General features: G+C 35.7%; 1 protein-coding gene across 50 annotated transcripts in view; it reads right to left on the bottom strand.

The window, feature by feature from the left end:
- LOC104004648 (ras GTPase-activating protein 4) overlaps window positions 1-17,249 on the bottom strand; it is a 144,711-nt gene that overhangs the window by 54,928 nt on the left and 72,534 nt on the right. For 31 of the 50 annotated variants that reach the window (XM_063814630.1, XM_063814625.1, XM_063814626.1 and 28 more), the window contains 3 exons: window positions 8,924-17,249; window positions 6,263-6,342; window positions 4,073-4,333 (listed from right to left, as the gene is read on the bottom strand). The exon at window positions 8,924-17,249 is cut by the window's right edge. The gene's annotated coding sequence lies outside the window, so the exon portion shown is untranslated. Of the gene's footprint in view, window positions 1-4,072; window positions 4,334-6,262; window positions 6,343-8,923 lie in introns of those variants that run through there. The other 19 variants (XM_063814598.1, XM_063814604.1, XM_063814607.1 and 16 more) reach the window with 10 other exon arrangements.

The following is a 17,249-nucleotide window of genomic DNA, read 5'->3' as shown; positions in this document are numbered from 1 at the left end:
CCATGGTAGATCTTCTTTCAAAACTGGAGTAAATCCTCTCAAACTCTGCCACTGCTTTATCTACTAAGTTTTTGAAATATTTTAAATAATTTGTTTTTATTTCAAAACATGTTCACAGTATCTTCACTAGGAGTAGAATCCATCTCAAGAAATCAATCACTTTCTTTGTTCAGCCATAAGAAGGAATTCCTCATCTGTTCGTTTTATCAGAAGACTGCAGTGATTCAGTCACATCTTCAGGCATTATATCTAATTCTAATTTTAATTCTAATTCTTTACATCTAATTCTAATTCATCTTGCTATTTCCACCACATCTTCAGGGACTTCCACTGAAGTCTTGAATCCCTCAAAATTATCCATGAGGGCTGGAATCGACTTCTTCCAAACTTCTACAAATGTTGATATTTTGACTTCTTCCCAGAAATCACTAATGGCATCTAGAATGGTGAATTATTTCCAGAAGATTTTCAATTTACTTTGCCCAGATCCATCAAAGTAATCACTATCTATAGCAGCTATAGCCCTATAGCCTTAAAATATTTCTTAAATAATAAGACTACAAAGCAAACATTACTCCTTGATCTATGTGCTGTAGAATGGATGTTTTGTTAGCAGACATGAATGCAACATTGATTTCCTTGTATGTGTCCATCAGAGCTCTTGGGTGATTAGGTTCATTGTTAAAGAGCAGTAATATTTTTTAAGAGAATATTTTTGTCTGAAGGGTAGGTCTCAATATAGGGCATAAAATATTCAGCATGCCATGCTGTAAATAGAAGCGTTGCCATCAAGGCTTTGTTATTCCATTTTATACAGCACAAGCAGAGTAGATTTAGCATAACTCTTAAGGGTCCTAGAAGTTTTGGAATGATAAATGACCATTGGCTTCAACATCAAGTTGCCAGCTGCATTAGCCCCTAACAAGAGACTCAGATTGTCCTTTGAGGCTTTAAAAGCCAGACATTGACTTCTGCTTTCTAGCTATGAAAGTATTAGATGCTATCTTCTTCCAACAGAAGGCTGTTTTTCTGCATTGAAAATCTGTTCTTCACTGTAGGCACTTTCTTCGATGATCTTAGCTAGATCTTCTGGATCATTTGCTGCAGCTTTTGCATCAGCACTTGCTGCTTCATCTTAGACTTTTATGTTATAGAGATAGCTTCTTAAACCTCATGAGCCAACCTCCTCTAGCTTCCAACTTTTCTTCTGCAGCTTCCTCACCTCTGTCAGCCTTCACGGAATTGAAGACAGTTAGGGTCTTGCTCTGGATTTGAGTTTGGCTTAAGAGACTATTGTGGCTGTTTTGATCTTTTATCCAGACCACTAAAATGTTTTCTATATCAGTAATACAGTTGTTTCATTTTATTATCATTGGTGTGTTCACTGGGGTAGCACTTTTAATTTACTTCAAGAACTTTTCCTTTGCATTCACAACTTGGTTAACTGCTTGATGCAAAAAGACTAGCATTCTGCCTTTCTCAGCTTTCAATATCCCTTCCTCACTAAGCTTAATCATTTTGAGATTTCAATTTAAAGTGAGAGGGAGATATGCAACTCTTCCTTTCACTTGGACACTTGCAACAAGCTTGTTCAACGCTCAGCCTGCAGCCCAGGATATGCGTTGACCAACACAAATTTCGTAAACTTTCTTAAAACATTATGAGTTTTTTTCTGATTTTGTTTTTTAGCTTAACAGCTATCATTAGTGATAGTATATTTTATGTGTGGCCCAAGACAATTCTTCTTCCAATGTGGCCTAAGGAAGCCAAAAGATTGAACACCCATGACTTAGAGGCTATTATAGGGTTATTAATTGGCCTAATTTCAATTTTTTCTCAGGAAATAGAGAAGCCCAAGGAGAGTGAGAGAGATGAGAGAGCAGTTGGCAAAGTAGTTGGAATGCACACAACATTTATTAAATCCACATGGGTGTGGCTCATGGCAGGCACTCCAAAACAATTACAATAGTAATATCAAAGATCAATGATCACAGACCACCATCAAAGACTACCATAACGTAATAATTTAAAAGTTTGAAATATTGTGATAATTACCAAAATGAGACACAAACACAAGAAGTGAGCACATGCTGTTGGAAAACAATGCCAATAACTTGCTGGATGCAGGATTGCCACAGACCTTCAATTTGTTAAAAAAAAAAAAAAGTGATATCTGCAAAGTGCAATAAATAAAATAATAATAAAATGAGGCATGCCTGTATCTATAACCATTCATGTGAGGTCAGCTGGTATGTTGCATATCTCTTTTAAGAGTTCGAAGAAGACAAATTATGTTAAATGGAATTGGGATATGGCAGGCATATTAAACTGACATGTCCAACACAAAGACATGGTCTGTAAAAGCAACACACACATATACAGGCACACAAGTCAGGAAACTAAATATATATATGTGTGTGTATTGGTGTGTATAGTTTCAAATTTTGTAGCACTTTGGATTTCAGATTTTTGGATTAGGAATGCCCCCAATCCAGAATACTCTAAAATCTAAAATTGAGCACCTACATGCCGTCGGAAAATTTCTTACTTGATCTTAGGTGACAGGTCATAATAAAATGCCATCAAAACTTTGTTTCATGAACAAATTTATTTAAAATATTGTATAAAATTACCTTCAGGTGATGTACATAAGACATACATGAAACATAAATAAATTTTATGTTTAGGCTTAGGTCTCATCGCCAAGATAGCTCATTAGATATTTGTAAGTATTCCATAATATAAAAACAATTTATATATTAGGACTTCATAAAGTTTAAAACTTTCTCCAAAACCAGATTGGCACAAATATATTTAAGGATTATTCTGCTTCGTGTATATTCAATAATGCCGTATTAATTTAAATTTCATAAAAGATTCTGTTATTGAAATTTAGGAGGTAGTTGATACCGTTAGAGGCCTTTTATTTATACCTTTTGTTTTGATCTAAACTGTTGGTGATTTGAAAATCTTAATTTCTGAGTGAATTATACAGATAGTCATATTGCTTAAGTTTATCATCTTTTTTGTATAATTAGGATGAATAATTTAGTTTATATCTTTTGTATTTAATGCAATTAAAAATATCCACTGAAAATACAATTCTATTAGCTGATTTGAGAGAATGTCTATGGTTAACTCGCTTAATAGCATTGACTGGACAAAAGCGACTTTTATCATAATTCTCTCATCTTCTCAATTTCAATATGAAATATTACTAGTGAATAAACAAATGAATTGAGAAAAGTTCACGTTCTTTGCTGAAACCCTAAGGGTCTGGTGAATACATTTACATTAATGGTGGATTTAAAAAGATAAAATATAAATCCATAACATTTTAAGAAATATTGTGTGGGCTGGGCGTGGTGGCTCACGCCTGTAATCCCAGCACTTTGGGAGGCCAAGGCAGGCGGATCACAAGGTCAGGAGTTCGAGACCAGCCTGGCCAATATGGTGAAACCCCGTCTCTACTAAAAATACAAAAATTAGCCAGGCATGGTGGCAGACTCCTGTAGTCCCAGCTACTCGGGAGGCTGAGGCAGGAGAATTGCTTGAGCCTGGGAGGTGGAGGTTACAGTGAGCCGAGATCGTGCCACTGCACTCCAGCCTGGTCGACAGAACGAGACTGTCTCAAAAACAAACAAACAAACAAAAACAAAAACAACAACAAAAGAAACTCAGAACTTTTGACAATCACAAGTGAAACAACCTCCCCAAATTTCTTAAAACAAAAAAAATTGATAAGCTCTAACCTCTAAAGACAAACTGGGGAAGAATATCCTTCTATAGCCAACTTTAAATGAACAATAACAAGCTTATAATACCAACTTCCAGGGAGAGAATATCATGGGATATCTATAACTAAATTTCAATAAAAGAATTAAGCTTCAAGAAGACTGGAATGCCAGCTTCTGATGTGAAAAGTAAATGTAATGAAAGCTATCTCAGAGAAAGAAATGAAATTGCATATTGGTTATCAGCACTAATAATTATATAAATGTTCATATAATGATAGGGGCATAAAAATCATGTATAAATCAATAATTTAAAAATTGAAATAAATGCAAGAATCTTAGGGATACCATATTTAATTTTAATTTCCACAGAAATTGATTTAAATCGATTCTGACAAACAAAGTACCTTTTAGAGGTGAGTGAGCCTTGAGCCACAAAAAAGATTGAATTGCAGTCAAGCAAATCCATTCAGGAACCAGCATTCAAAGCCACTGTAAATTCTGTCGCTTCTTCATTTAGGTCCCAGCTCCTTCATTATGTTGACACGTATGTTAGAAAATATTCTCAATTACTCTAAAATTACCAGGAGATCAAAGTACTGGAGACAGAACAAACAAGTTTGTGAGAAACTTAAAAATAATGATGCTCTGTCTGCTTGTCAAAAGAAATAATCCCTGTAATATTTAGCTGTAAACTGAATATAAAGCTTAATAAAAACAACCTTGCATGAAAAAAATAAATAAATAATGATGCTCTTCTGACAAAAAAAAAAAGTATTTTTGAGGACTTTGTTTTTCATTTTCTTTCTTATGAATCTCTAAGGTCTCCACTGAAATTTATATCATATCAAAAGTGAAAAACAAAATGGAATAGCTATTTTTCTACCTCATAACTTTCATGAGTAAAACATTCATCTTTCCTGCTGAAGGGAAGAAAAGACACTTCCTTCATAATAATTCTTAACTTTTTCTTCATGATACTGTGCATCAGAGAAGACAATAGATGGACTATAATAGGACAGATGAAAATCAAGGCTTTGAACATTTTGATAGGTGATGGAAATAATCATTTATTTAAGTACCTTCACACAGTTCTTGGTAAACAAGAAAGTATATTCAGTGCAGCTCTGATAAATTTTAGTTGAAAAGAATCTCCCTTTGCTAAGTTTTCAATTTTGTTCCAGATAGATGAAAACCATAGAAAGCACTTATAATCTCTTTCTTAATCATAGATCTGGAGACAAGGTATACTAGAATATATTTGGAGCTAGACATTGATATGTAGTAGACTACATTGAATAAGTTAATAACTCTCTTTAAATGAAAAAGATATTCCATGAACCTATTGATTTGAGTCATTTAAATACATTACACTGTACCTGCCTTTTGGTCATTATGCCAATTAGATTGGAGAACCATTTATCAGGGTGCCAATTAAGTAAATTCTATACTTTCTGGAGCTTAACAAAACGGTCTAGATTGGACTGACTAAATAACTCCTGTGTTCCTAGGCACTTTAGTTGACTTGATCATGTAGCATGACAATAATTTCCTACTATGTGAACTAGGGTTATAGCTACTGAAAGACATAGTTTATTCATTTAGTTTGCTTTATCATCTGAATTTGAAAGCTAAAAACTTTAACCAAAAAATATTGGCTTGGAATCTTACTTTTAATTTTGTTTAAAAACTGATTTCAATGAACATTTCCTTTTAGTTGATTCTTGAATTTAAAGGTTAATTAACAACGATTCTTGGGTTGGTAGACATGTAATTGTGGTTGATTGAAATTTTTTTCACTGCCACATTTTTCAGAAGATACAGAAGAATGAATTAAGAATTAACTGACATTCAATAATAGTGGAAACTTAAAAAACCCTTATAATCAAATTTTTGCTAAAAAGGAGTTCCCGTTTTTTAAATTATTAAATCTAAAGGACTTTTTAAAGTGATTTTTTCTAACATCTATTAAAGAATGGAGATGTTCTCCGAGTATTTTAACCACTCTTTGAGGAGAAGGGTATGAAATTCTGTATAGTCACTCATAGAGTTACTATACTTAGTCACACTGTACATTATTGAGCAGAACACCAAGAGGTGGTAGAGTAAATATTCAAAAACACAACTATTCATTTAATTTTTGTAACTGACATTTAGAGTATTATAATTATATACTAATAAAATATGAAACAAAACATTTCTGAAACAGAATAGTTTTGCTGAGAAATCTCCAAGCCATTTTTCTGTTGCCAGTATCTAAATATACAAATGTTTTTACTAAGTCACATGAGATGCTGGTGTTGGTCAAAGAAATTCCATCAGTTGTTTTAAGTGAAAGATATACTTAGATATTAAGTAGTCAGTTAAATAATTATTTTGTACTCAAATCAGCTCTTTTTAAAATTATGTAGTTCAACACTATGGGTGTCAATGTAGTGCTTTTTCTGAGAATACGTAATATATTGCAAAATTCAAATAATGTGAAGGAGTTCTTATGCATTTTTACAGTGCAACAAAGTGGTACTCACAGGTTGGGGAGAAGTGAGAAGAATTGAAATCTCGATTGAATTTGAAGAGGTATATATGATGAGGAGATATGAGAGGCAACCTTTGAGGAAATGAGTGGTACAGCAATTGAAAACAAGTTTTGTAAATCAAGTTGGAAGAGATTAACCTACATCATCATAGCAGATCAGATATCAGAAGAAATAACTATAACACAAGAACCAAAATAATCAAATAATTTCAGATATTAAATTTAAAATTTTAATCAATTCTAAATGATATACACACAAATTAGTTTGCTTGCAAAAGTCAGAGAAAGCCTATTTTGCTTAATTATAGTCCTTGTAAACATTTCTCTCTATATCTATTTACTGTTATGACTTGTAGCAGCAAGAAAACCCTTTAAAGTCAATATACTTAATATCCATAAGGGGAGATGACTTAAGTTAGTTTTTAATCAATTTAAGGCAGTTTAACATATACTTGAGGATCTACTAAGCTACAAATGTTCTTCTGAGGACTTCAGGGAGTGTAAATATGAACATGAAGCACTCCTTACAGCAGCTTACAATCTGAGAACTAAGGTAGAAGGAGTTTACATATGAATGAATTACATGATAGAATAAGGTGAGTGCCAAAGTACAAAATGGTGTAAAAGCGTTTACCAGAAACAACAATTATCTTAGATGGTTAGGAGGAATCAAGAAAAATATCCAAAAGGAAGTAGACCTCTGCACATTTGCCCACTTATTCATAGCCAACAATGGAAAAAATGTGGAACATGATGAAGAAAGAGCTTATGGCCAAGACAGGTTGAAGTGTAGTGCAAGTGGTAAGGGGAAGTGAAAAATGAGGCAAGAAAGATAGACTGGAGTCAAATTGCAGGGCTTTGAATGCTGAGTTGACAATTATTAGCCAAAAAAAGTGACACTGCCTCTTCCATCACAGAATAGATGACAGTAGACCATTCTAAGAAATGCACATTGAAAAAACATTTAGAGAGCATGATGCGGCCTTTGAGGAATTTAATCATCAAACATTTATTGAAGACCTATTATGTGCCAGGGCTGCTTTGATTGTGAAATTTGTGCTATGCATGAAGACTACAGAAACACAAAGTAAAGTCCTAGTCCTTAAATGGTTCAAAAGTGAATGAGAAAGGACACTCCCAGAATTGCTGTGTAAACAATTTAGGATATTATCAGGAAACAGGGGATGTTTGGATTATCTATTACCATGTAAGAAGAAATCCCAAAGCAGTGGTGTTATGGGTTGGATTGTGTCCCCACAAATTTATATGCTGAAATCCCAATCCCAAGTACCTTAGAATATGACTGTATTTGGAGTGTTAAAATACCTTAAAATGGAGACAAGGCCTAAAAAATCTCTGAGAAGATGAAACCAGTGAGGCCTCATAAATGACTTAAACCTTGCTTGATTTGCGAACATCAGTGAAACTTAACTTGAGCTACTTCTTGTAAATGCCTATATTAAAGAAAAGCAGAGCTTAAGCTCAACCAATCAGAAGTAGCCAATAAACTTATAATTGTAAAACTAGAGACTTTCCAATGGGATAGGCCAAAGAAGGCAATTGTATAATTGTACTCAATCAAATATTTTCTTTGCTTTCCCTCTGTATTCATCCTATAAAAGCCTCCTCCTTGCATTTCCTCACTGGAGCTCTTGAACCACTTCTGGTTTGGAGCTACCCAACTCATGAATTGTTGCTTGCTCAAATAAACTCTTTAAGGTTTTATTGAGCCTCAGTTTACTCTTCATCAGGAGTAGGATGTTTAAAGAGTTAATTAAAATGAGGTTGTACGGGTAGCTCTTGTCCAATATGACTGGCATTCTTTTAAGAAGAAGAAATTAAGCAAGACACACACAGAGGAAAGACCACTGGGAAGATGTAAGGAGAAGACAGCAATCTATAAGCCAAGAAGTCAAGCCATAGGAAAAACGAACCCTTCTGACACTTCCACTTCAGACTTCTAGCCTCCAAAACTGTGAGAAAATCAAGTTCTGTTGTTTAAGTCACCCAGTCTGTGGCACTTTGTCATGTCAGCTCCATGGCTCTTGGGTCTGGTCTTTAAATTCTTGGTTCTGCTTCTGAATTATCCTTCCTCTTCCATAATATGTAACATGTGTTTGATGAAGTAGTTTTCTCAGTCTGCTTCCTGCTTGTATAAATTTGGAGTCTAAAGACCCCTTTTCATTTTTTAATGTCTCTGCTCTCACAGTCCAAGTTGGCAGTGTTACTCCATGAATAAATGTTTTAAAAATATTGAGTTTGTGTCATTATGTAAAAGCCATATCTATACAACACCAGATGATGTGAGTCATCTGAACACTGGAGGATCTGCTTCTAAGATGGCTCACTCACACAGCAGGCAAGGTGGTGCTCTGTCAGCTGTAAAGCATAGCCATGACTACAGAGTGGGAACTTCAGTTTCTTTCAACATGGGCTGGTCCAAGTAGCCTGGGTTACTTGGCTCATTTCCAGGGGTGATCATTTTAAGAGAAGGAGAGAAAGAGACAGAGAGAGGGAGAAAAGAGAGAGAGCGAGAGAGCACTAGCACCAGGCGGATGCACTATCCCCTTTTAATGCCTAGCCTTAGATGTACACAGCTTTGCTTCTGCCATACCATATCAGTTGAAAAAGTCAAAAAGTCATAAGGACCTACCCAGGTTCAGAGAGCAGTACATACACTCAACTTCTTGATGGAGTAGGGGCAATGTTCTAGAAGAGAATATGGGTCCAGACATATGATGGCCATTTTTGGAATACTCATTCTGCTCTCCAGTGAGCTTTGAGTCTGAGTATCTGTTCCAGAATGAATGTACAAATCAAGATATGCTTGAGAGAAGACAATATTTTAGCTTTGTTATATTTAGCTATGTAATAGAATATTAATAATAAATTATTAACCAATGTCATATATTTTGGGAGCTTTTTATGCTTCATTTTATTTAATGCTAACAATAATCCAAAAAGGTAGATTTTATTATTCTTTATGATAGATGAAGTAACTGAGGCTTAGAAATGCTATTTAGTTTGGTATTTAATTACTAAAGCTCACATTACTGTGGTACTTCCTAGAGTATGTTCAAATGCTGATGAAACTAATCCTACAGATATAGAGATATATGTTTTAGGAAAGATGGATAACTGTAGGAATAAAGTTCTTGAGTTGACAAAAAAAGGGATGAGATCCAGTGTATCATTGGAAGTTTTGGCCATAGCAATGAAGTTCATCAGTTGTAACAGGTGGAAAATGGAGTTCATGGGCATAGATAATGATAATTAGGTAGAATTGTTAGTGATAAAATGAAGTATTTTGTTTTATGACAGCATCCATTTCCTCAGTGAAATAGGAGGCAAGACTATCAGCTGAGGCATGGTTATCAAACTTTGACCATGGAGCCATTATGAAATAATCAAGTTTGGGAGTGGAGGACGGGGGTAGCAAGAGGATGGCAGGGCTGTGCTCAGCACCTACTTGAGGTCTGTGGTCATGAATTTATCTGAGACCAGGTGTTCACTGAAGTCAGGTGTTTTTCTCTAGTGATAGTTCACTGCTGGGTTTAGATGCAAAACAGGAAGAACATTTAAATGTATCCAGTGGTGTAATTTTTGAAATAGCATGAAGAAGGGTAGGAGAGGAAAAGACATTTTGAAAATGTATAAATAAATAATTTCTGTGATTGGTCTCACGACCTAACTAAGGAAAAGTAGAAAGTCAAACGTGACAAATGACAAAACAGAAAAAAAAATGCAGGTCCCAGTGCAGTGAAAAAATGTGGGAATAAAGTAAAGAACACTCCATAGTCATAACAAAGAGATCAGTGAGTACCTGTAGAGTCAGTGCCTGACCCTTATTCCTTCCTTTTGGTCCTCCTTCCAAATGAAAACAGTTTTTGGTTGTTGCTGTTATTGTTTTGGTCTGAGGACTTTCTTTTCCTTTGCAAATCATAAGCGTAAGAGAATTAATACCTTTCTGAATAGACTGCAACCAAGGACTGCTGGCAGTTATAAATACTCCAAATCCCTCTCCCTTAGGTGTGATAAATTTGAGACTGTGTCTTACACCATTTCCCAAACTTCCCCAGTTGGATTAGGCTTCAGCCAGCCAGGTGGGAACTTGCTGGACAACGCGCCTTTAATTGACTCTATCTCTTTCCTGTCTTGCTCCCTCGCTCCCTACTAGTGTTCCCTGTAATCATTTCCCAAATAAACTAATTCTATTCAAGTCCTTATTTCAAGGCCTGCTTTCTCAGGGGACCCAACCAACAACTCCTCCTTTGAGCCTCTAGAGCTCCTCTCAAAACACTTACCAAAATACACTTTGTGGTTTCTTACTTGTCCTTCTCTCCATTAGACTGTTTCCCCATGAAAGGAAAAGTATGTCACCACCTTTCTGGCTCCTTCTCCTAGTACAGTTCCTGCTATGTAATAACAACAACTTAAATATACAGTAAATGGAACAGAATGCTCAATTAAAATGGATGCTTTTGCTGACAAAGGATTGGAAGTATCTTCTGAACTTGTGGAGGCAAAACTAGATTAGGTTCAGTATAACATGAACATTATTTGTAGCATATTCTTGGCAATGTAATTCTTTGAAATTGATAATCCACAGTAGAATGTCAAGTCTAAAATTTTCACCAGCCAAAATATATCACTATTTTAGATTGTTAAATTTGAGGGAGTTGAATAATATAATATGGTCTCTTCAGATACATATTTAACAATGCTAAGGAGTTGTGTGATTACACATTTATCATTTTTCCCTAAGCTGTTTATTCTATGAATTCTTTTAACGTCAGCAACACAGAAATAACTGTAGGAAAATTTTTGTTTTTTGCATCATAAACACTTAACATGGAAGATGCTGAGTAAATATTCATAGAATAAACATTCTTGTGACAAAGATTATCATTTTAAAGTAAATTATTGTTGGAATAGATTAAAATGTTTTTAAAATTAGGAAATAAAAGCACAGTAATAAAGTTCTTTATATATTTTTTAATTGTGATTTGACTATCATCTAAGTAACTGCTATTTATATACCTGTTTGCTACTGCTGATTACTTTATAAAGTTCAATTACTCTGATGGCTAAATATCACAATCATTGTGTAACTAACTAAACCAAAAGCCATACTCGCTGTGATACAGATATATTTGTGACAATGCTTATTTGCATTTGCATATCTCAACAACTGCTCAAGTATCTGCTTTCTAGCAATTAGGCAGCTGCTACTTAAAATCAATAGTGGTAAACTCTGGTTGTGTTTGGTTTGGAAACGAAGTGTTGTCTTGTGCAGCATTCTGGTACTTTGCAGAGTATTAATGAAGTCACTTTGCTTCATGCTGTTGTATCACAGCTACTTGGCATCCTTTCCTCCTCAGCTGGCTATTGCATTACTTCATCTATTTTCCTTTCATCCTTTGTCTCATTCACAGGCTTTGCCTTTGAATGGTTTTGAATTTCCCTTGTCAAGAGTTAATTTACACTTTTTAAAAAATGTATAGCTGTGAAGCCTGACCTGGTTGAAATATGTTGGGTAATTTATTAACAAAAGCTGTGTGTGAACTATTTAGGAGTTCCATTTGAATTTCCTAAACAGTTGGGGAATTAGCTTCATGGAGGGCACAGGTATGTATGGTAAAAACTGGCAGGCAAGTGGACATTAATTGACTGAAAAGAGAGCTTCAGTCATACTGGCTTCTGTACAAGTAAAACAATCAGTTTTGAGTGATGAATTATATCTAACCCTGTGCTAATAATTGAAATATGTACAAAACACTCTTATATCAAATCTCCTGTATGCGTTGCCTTTGTAATGTTATGGCTTATACTTTAGCGCCAAATTTTGCCTTGTTATGGTGTTTGTGTAAGTTCGCTTAGGATAGAAACATGTTTTAGAAGTATAGTACAAAAAATAGCTTAAAAATATAATGATGGAGTTAAACTAAATGCTATCGGAATACTGCTCTACAGTTTTTAAAGACACCATGCTGTCTCATACCAGTGTACCTTTTTTGCACATGATATTTTTTCTGAAATTTACTTCCCTCACCGCAAGCCCCATCTCCTGCCTACCCTAGGAAATTCTGCATTTCTTTCAAGTCTGTGCACAAACTTCACCTGAATCTCCCAGGCTAAGTGAGACAGTCCATTCATCCTCCTTAATCCCATTGTACTTGTCTCTGGAAGACAGGATAATACATGCCATGGAATTAACTATGTGCTAAAGGCTTTAGTAGGATGATAAATGCTCGAACTCAAAACTCCCTAATTTTGTTAAATAATATCTGAAGAGATAATATTGTACTGTGTCACCAATTCTCACTATTTTACATAATTAGGCTCACTAAATAAATATTTCTAAAGGCATTGCTTTGCAGATATGTCTTATAAAGTCTCCTAAATCATTTCACTTTAATCCAGGATTTAATATTACTGTGTTGCTCTACAGCCTTTGGGCTTTATCCTTTTAGAACATTTTGTAACTCTTTTTCTCTATCACCTGAAGTCTCACTATTTTTCTTCTGGATCTTCATCCTTTTCCCTAAGTCAACCATATAAGCTACCTTAAAAATAGTTAAGAGTTGTAATGAGAGGTACACAACAATTTCTTTTCTGCTATAAACCCTGGAATTAGTTGCATGAAGTTTTGGTTGACCGTATCTCAAAATCACAGTCTTAATGCCCGTCACAGCAAAATGAGATGCTATCTGCCAGTAGAAAAAACTTCAAAAAATACGGAATATACAGATCCCTCCTATATATTTGATTATGTGAATGTTTAGTTTCCCTTCCTAATTTAGGGATACTAAATAAAACATTTAAGAACTTAAAGAAGATAATATTTGCTTGCTTCTCATTGTGTAAGAAATCCCATTATAGTGCCATCGAATAAATGAATTATACTGAGTCTTAGAGTCGCTTTGTGTTTGGAGATTTTAATACTTTACAGAGGTAGTCTACTCAAAGTATGCCAATTTTTCATGTTTTGTTTTTAGGGTGGGGATTCATGCCTATCTTGGAGCCATGACTACAGTAATTGGAAAACAAGTGGCTCTTTAAACATTCTTCTACTATTGCTCAAACTATAGACCTATAAAATGTATAGACTTGAATCATTTAAAAATATTGTATGTTAAGCTTTAGAAGTCAATAAGCTTGAGTTGTACTAAGGGCTTCTTAAATGTAAAGGTTAAAAGCCTTCCACTAACTATATCATGATGATTAAAAACCATACATTTAAATTTGGAATTGAGCATATAAATCATTCAATCAACTAGAAAATCATGGGAACAAGAAAGTAACTTTTAGGCATTTCTTAACCAAATCATCTCTATTCTCTACATGCATCAATAATAACTCAAGTATTTGATTTAGAAATGTGTCTATTTTGTAATGAGCTGCTTCACAGTGGAAAAAAAAAGGTGGGGAAAGCTGAAACCAATTTTCTAACACCTTAGACTGTAGTCCATCAGAAATGCAAATGTGAAATTCCCTGAAGTTATGATAAGCTTCATAGACAAAACAATGACTTTCATAGAAGATAATTTGTAGCATTCAGGAACTGAAAAGTTGGCTTTGGATGATTAGAGACTCAAAGAAGAAAGGCAGAAGTATCAGTCTGAATGAAGATATGTTTATTCAGCTTACATAAAGTCATAGCCAGCCATCTTACAGGTTTTATTAAATTTGAGTTTCCTCAAGTCTAAAATATTCTCATTCTCATAGCATAAATCGCTAACTTTAAGAGAGTGTGTGTGTGTGTGTGTGTAAATCTGATCATATTGAAATGCAGGTGAATGTTTGGCTCCACTATGTCTATTTACTTAACCTTGGCACTCACCACACAAACCAGCTTGCCCCCTATTTCCATCCATAGCAGCATCAGGTTTCTTTGAAGTCTATAAACCTGGCTGCCAAGGTAATTCTAGTTTTGGAAAGCATCACGTAGTTGAGACACAAAGTTAGAAATCAGTTAAATATTGAGTTAGGGGTAGGTTGACAGAAATAGGGAATTGTCTGAAGAGTAGTACAGATTGCAGTGATTTTTTCAGGGGCAATTTAAGTTCTCTGATTTAAGCCTTCAGCTGGCTGTTAAGGCTTGACAAAACAGATTTATTTGTTTGTCCTTTCATTCATTTATTCAACATTTGCTTGAAGGAGTACTTGTTGTAATAGAGAGATGGATAAGCTCCGGAGGCTGGAGCCACAGGTGAGTGGAGGTGGGTGGGTGGAATGGCGGGGAGGGTCAATACCCAAAAACTTTGTTGCACCTTTTTATTTACATGTGTATGACAAGATAAGAGACAGACACTTTTTAAAAAGATATGATCTTGCAAGATTAACGTGTGCACTGGAAAATTATGTGGGATAGGGAAGGGAGTTTCTCAGTAGAAGGAAGAGTGCTGGTGAAGTTGTCAAAGTTTCCCACCACCTGGTGTATCTACGGGTAACTAGAACAGGTGACTAGGTTGAAGCAAGGGAGGTCACAGGAACAGGTCACATTGGAGAGCTAAGTGTATGCACATGTCACTGAAGTGCTTTAATCGCAGTGCCGTCCCTCCAAGTAGGAGTGCTGAGGATTTCCCTGATACACAAGGCTCTTTCAGGACTTAATTTCACTTCACTCTCTGTTTCTTAGTCTTCTAAATGTTTTGGACCATTAAAGGGGACTGGAGAATGGCCATGCCAAGTGGCCTGTATAAAAAGTAAGCAAAGTCATGGGGCCAGAATGCCATTTTTCTGAATGAACCACAAATGGCATGCTGTTGATGGAAAACCACTGAAGACAGGAAGAAGAGGAACAGGCAGTTTGAAGGTAAGCACAAAAATCAGGCATTGGCTTGGCTTCTGCCATTGGTGAGACTCCCATTCAATGATTTCACACAGCCCCTGGGCTGGCCACCAAAACTGTCTCCTTATATCTCTCCATGCTGATCTCCTGCTCCCCTCAGCCACTGCTCATTCCCTCTTCTCCCAGACACGAAAATTTTAGGTCGCTTTTCCTCATTCCTCTACACTGTCCTAAGCCTCAGTAGTAGTCTTCTTCTTATCTCTCCCGGAGTGGGAGCTGGATTCTGGTATAAACTGTGCTGATTCCCTCAGGTTTCCTAGCTGAATGTTCAATGCCTGATTATTGACTATTTTATTTGTTTGTTTTGTTTTGTTTTGTTTGAGATGGAGTCTCGTTCTGTCGCCAGGCTGGAGTGCAGTGGCGCCATCTTGGCTCACTGCAGTCTCCGCCTCCTGGATTCAAACTATTCTCCTGCCTCAGCTTCCCGAGTAGTGCCCGCACCACTTGCAGCTAATTTTTGTATTTTCAGTAGAGATGGGGTTTCACCATGTTGGCCAGGATGGTCTCGATCTCTTGACCTTGTGATCCACCTGCCTCAGCCTCCCAAAGTGCTGGGATTACAGGCATGAGCCACCAGGCTCGGCAGACTATTTTCTTTCACTCTGTTTCCTGTTACTACCTTAGCAATGCAAATGCTTTCACTTAACTAAGGGTTACTTAGCAGGATGAGTAATACGCAAGATATTATATAGTTGTCCAGGTAAATAGAATACTTTTTCTCCTTAAGTTAATAATGAGCCATTGAAGTATTTTGGAAGGGAGAAAAAGTCAACAACAATGATTTGCTTCTTAGAAAGTTCCCTTTGTCTAAAGTGGGAAGGATAGATGGTGGGAGTAGCTGACTATAGAGGAGGAAGTGTGGGGAAGCTATTGCTCAGGCCTGGGAGAGGGAAAACGGGGCCCTAAACCAAGGCAGTAGCAGATAGGATGCAGAGGAGGTTCTGCACTAAGGAGATGTTAAGGAGACGTGGAGACTACACTCTAGGGGAAATAAAAAGAAACAAAAAACTAAGATAGTCTCTTTTAGGCATAACCAGCTGGGGGGATAGTAGTGCCATTGCCCATATAGAATGCAGAAGTAACCTACTTGAGCAAAATTGTTTTGAGTTCAGTTTTGGACAAATTGAGCTTGTCTGAGTGAAGATATATTTATGCTATGGTTCATCAGAGGACCTGGACTAGAAATTTATATTTGGACAGCAGCTACATCATATGGTGGTTGGTGCTCAGGGTGAGAATGAGATGAGGAAGGGAAAGTATAGATGGAACAGTGAGCCTGTGACAGAGCTTTTAGTTCCTCCATTCTTACTTTCTCTACAGAACTGTCGGAATCTTTAAGTAAATCAACTTCCCCACAGTCCTCAGTGTATTCCACTGGGATTTAGGAAGGAAGACATTTTATTGATCCAGTTGGAGAAATTCTTGCCATCAATAATTGTGAATACTTGCCAGATGGCTCAAAACAAGAAATGAGATCAAATAAAGTCTGGAGTATTGCCTGAATGCAAACTTTTATAGGTCTAATGATGTGGTCAAATATATATGGACAGTGTTGAGATTAGAGCTTTCATCAAAGCCGTATGTTTCTGCTTGCTTTGCCTATAATTGCATTCCCATTTGTGGTAACAAAATACCTAAAAGTAACCTCAGTGAAACACGTCTAGTGTATATTTAATGAAAACTACCAAATATAGAGAGAATTAAAGCAGACTTAAGAAGTTGGATAGATACACCATGCTTCAAGCAAGAGGGATGTATATTTAAATATATCTTCATGCTAAATTATTTTATTTATTTAATGTAATTTTATTATAAATAAAAGAAATAATTTTTGAAAAACTGGAAATTAAAATTTCAAATTCCATATGTTAAATCATATGAGGAGAGCTAGTTTTCAAAAAATTAAAATGAGGAGCAAGACATAATAGACATCAAATGTTATAAAACTATAATACTTAAGTGAACATGGTACTAACAAAATTAGGTAGACCTCGATGAACACTACAAAACATATTTATAAGAATTAGGCCTTATCTTCCATGAGAACTACTACAGTCATAGAGGTATCACAAACCAGTGAGAAGGAGACAGATTATTTAATAAAACTGTTTTGGTAATCAGTTTG

The sequence above is a fragment of the Pan troglodytes genome, chromosome 6 (genome assembly GCF_028858775.2).
Source record: "Pan troglodytes isolate AG18354 chromosome 6, NHGRI_mPanTro3-v2.0_pri, whole genome shotgun sequence".
NCBI lineage: Eukaryota > Metazoa > Chordata > Mammalia > Primates > Hominidae > Pan > Pan troglodytes.
Note: the sequence above shows the minus strand (reverse complement) of the source record. Positions and strands in the feature narration are given on the sequence as shown.